General features: G+C 26.2%; 1 long non-coding RNA gene across 1 annotated transcript; it reads left to right on the forward strand.

Moving 5' to 3' along the window:
- The first annotated feature begins 232 nt into the window (after positions 1-232).
- LOC114311282 (uncharacterized) lies at positions 233-1,704 on the forward strand. Its single transcript, XR_014365606.1, has 2 exons — positions 233-353; positions 1,449-1,704. It is a non-coding gene; the product is annotated as an uncharacterized LOC114311282 (long non-coding RNA).
- Positions 1,705-3,500: the final 1,796 nt, after the last annotated feature.

Consider the following 3,500-nt stretch of genomic DNA (forward strand, 5'->3'; position numbering starts at 1 on the left):
TTGTTTGACTATACAGACTTTAATTCGTTATACAGACATATTAATGGCCTATTATTTATGGGGAATTTAGACACCATGGAGTCTTTAATTTTACAAGATGCGGGAAAGTGCTTCATTCTTTAACTTCTTATCATGTTTTTGAAGGTCTTTTATAAAATTCAGATTGGCCAAATCTTGAGTGGGTGTGTTTTAAATTTTATTTTATTTTATTTTTAAAAGATGCATTGGCATGGATTGAATTTTCTCTTTTGTTTTTCATATTATATTTCAAGAATTGCTACATTTTTTCAGGGCTGGACGTGCTAATGGAAGACCTATATACGAATGGTGAAGTCTCTAATATCACTACACCTGTGAGTACTAGATAATGTTTGATTTTGCATCCATCATTGTATAGATTGAGGTAGATTTTGATGTTTTGAACTGCGACATCTCTTGACATTAAAAAAATAAAATTGGTGATATCTTAAATTTTGTGTCTTTAGCGATTTAACTCATAAAAGGTTAGGTATGGGGTAGTCCTTATTAATTAGCACTTCTTGACTTGTAAAGGTATAAGGATTTTTCCCATGGCCCCTGCATCTATTTCAAAAATACTAATTTATATACTATATTTGTTTGTAAGTGTCCCCCCCCCCCCCCCCCCAAGTCCTAACATTTTCCCACACTAAGTTTCAATTTATTTGAAGCCTTCAGCTAAAGTCATGTTATAATACACATTATATATAGCATATTTAAATTTTAGTGTAAATTAATGTTAGTTATAAATAATAAATAGTTACATCCTATTATGATGTTTAATTATGTTTCAAAGTGATGTGCATTACGATTCATTATGGTGGTTTTGATTGCAATCAAAATGATCTTCGGTTATGGATATAATTAATGCTAATCACGACTCAATGCAACAGTGATCAATGTGGAAAAAGTGCTTATATCATATTTTTTTATTATATTTTGATCTTTTTTTCTTTTTGTTTTTGTTTTTGTAAAATTTTTTATAAAATCTTTTCTTGATACTTTTTGTCTTGTAAATGTCTATTGATTGAAAATTTTATTTACAAATTATTATTTTGTTTATTATGATCTTGAATTTTTTTTAATGCATGTATCTGTTTGGTAGTGTAGCAAGTGTGATAATTTTTTTACACAGTAATTTCAGTCAAATATTAATGTTGAGGTTCTTTAACACAAGCAACCATAATTTACATGCACGAACTCCAAATTTTTATATTCACATGACTCTAATTAAAGCAAAGGAAACTCCATAAAGCTCAACATTTTTATTTTTGTATTTGATTGAGATGTTTAATTATCCATGTGAGATTTGATGACTAACAAAAAAAATGTTGTATTTGATGCTATAGTAGTTAAATTTTTATGTTTTTTTGTAATTACATTAACACATAATTATATTGTCATTAATTATTTTTATTTTTATTTTTCAGATATTTCCCATGTAGGAGTGTGCTTCTTGTGGAATGCATTCCTGTGGAGAATGTGGCTAACTTTTGTTTTTGTTATCTATGAAGAATGATGAGAAAAACATTTAATTTTGGTTTATGTCATTTTGAATTATGAACAAAATCATGTATTTAAACATTATATATGTATTATGGAACATTATGTAGTGGGATAATTTTGTTGATGTGTAATTATATGAATGGAAAAATATTTTATTATGAAGAAATTGTTATTTTTATACAGGAATTTTTATATTATTATGCAATTATTATGGAGAAACTTTAATATTTTTAATACTTTTTTCACAGGATTTTTTTTCTTTTTTGCGACGGCACTACATCGTCGCAAAAAACAGAAAATTTTAATATTTTTATTAATTTTGTTACATGTTTTACTTTTTGCGACGGCACTAAACTGTCGCAAAAATAGAAATTTTATTATTTTTTTAATACTTTTTGCGACGGTAGTACACTGACGCAAAAAATAAAAATTTTCATATTTTTAATACTTTTTGCGACGGCACCACACCGTCGCAAAAACAGTGTTCTTGCCGTTGCAAAAAAAAAAAAAAAAGACTATTAGCGATGGCATTTTTTACCATTTCAAATAACATTTTTAGCGACGGTAAAATAGTGTCGTCGCAAAAAGTCAAGAAATTTCAAACATTATTAGCGACTGTAAAGTGCCATCGCAAAAGGCTAAAATGCCGTCGCAAAACATTAGCGACAGCACTATGCCGTCGCAAAAACTCTTTTGCAACGCCCCCAGTTGCGACCCCCTCTTGCCGTCGCAAAAAGTCATTTGCCGTTGCAAAAAATTTTTTGCGACGGCATTAGGAGTATTAACGACGGCATTTTGCCGTCGCAGAAAGCTGAAATTTTAGTAGTGTTTTCACCTTATTTAAATTATTTTTGCTTAGTGTACCAAACAATCTTACACAAACTCCCATATTAAAAAAAATTATAAGATGCTTCTATAATCCTCACCAAATACCCAAACTAAGTGTGATTCCAAATTTTTTTTTTTAAAAAAATATACAAAATACTAAAAAGATCTTGAAAAAATTACAAAATTATAGAAAAATTTAGAATTTTAATTATTAAAATTAATAAGTTTTATCACAGATTTGTAATTTTTTTTTTTAACCTTTTCACAGATTTGTAATTTTTCTAAATTTTTACAGATTGGGTCACTTGATAAGGTTAAGTTTCACAAATTTTAAAAACAAAAAAAATTTCAATTGAATCTTTAAAAATAGTTTTTGATTTTTTTTTTGTTTTGTTGTTTTTAGTGATTATGTTTTTATTTATATTTTAGACATTTTTTTAGATGCACCCAAAAATAAAAAATATTTATGAAAAACGTATTGTATTTTTTTTTATATTTATGTTTAGGTTAAGTGAATTTTAAAAGTAAAAAAATATATATGTTTAAAATATTTGCAAAATTCATCAAAGACAAGCAACACAAAAAATAAAAAAATTTCAAAAAACTATTTTTAAAAATTTAAAGTCATGGTGATACCATATCACCATTGACACGTAGTATTTTACTTATTAATAATAAACCTACTTTGCTTCATATTGAAATGGTAATATCAATGGCATTATATAAGCATTGTATTGAATGTTTCTTTCTTATTTAAGGTGTTGCTTTTTTTTTTAAAAGAATCAAACTATATAAAATAATATCAATATCTATATATTATATCTATCTATCTATATCTATATCTATCTATTTATCTGTCTACCTATCTGTCTATCTTTCTATCTATACATCCAAATGTAGTTGTCTTGTCAAAATACTCTAAATATTTATTTTTAAATTCTCATAATTTTAAAACTCACTCTCCTACATGGCAACCTTCTTTAATTGCATTTCATGTTTTTTATTTTTCTTCGTTTTCTATTTTTTTGATTAATTAAAATTAAAATTAATTCCATCGCTTATGGATAAAGATTTGAATTTCAAAATTCCTACATATAGATAAACATATAAAAATTGAAATTAATTTTACAGTCTACAGATAAAGATAA

The sequence above is a fragment of the Camellia sinensis genome, chromosome 4, assembly GCF_055761805.1.
Source record: "Camellia sinensis isolate YWXY chromosome 4, ASM5576180v1, whole genome shotgun sequence".
In the NCBI taxonomy this organism is placed as follows: domain Eukaryota; kingdom Viridiplantae; phylum Streptophyta; class Magnoliopsida; order Ericales; family Theaceae; genus Camellia; species Camellia sinensis.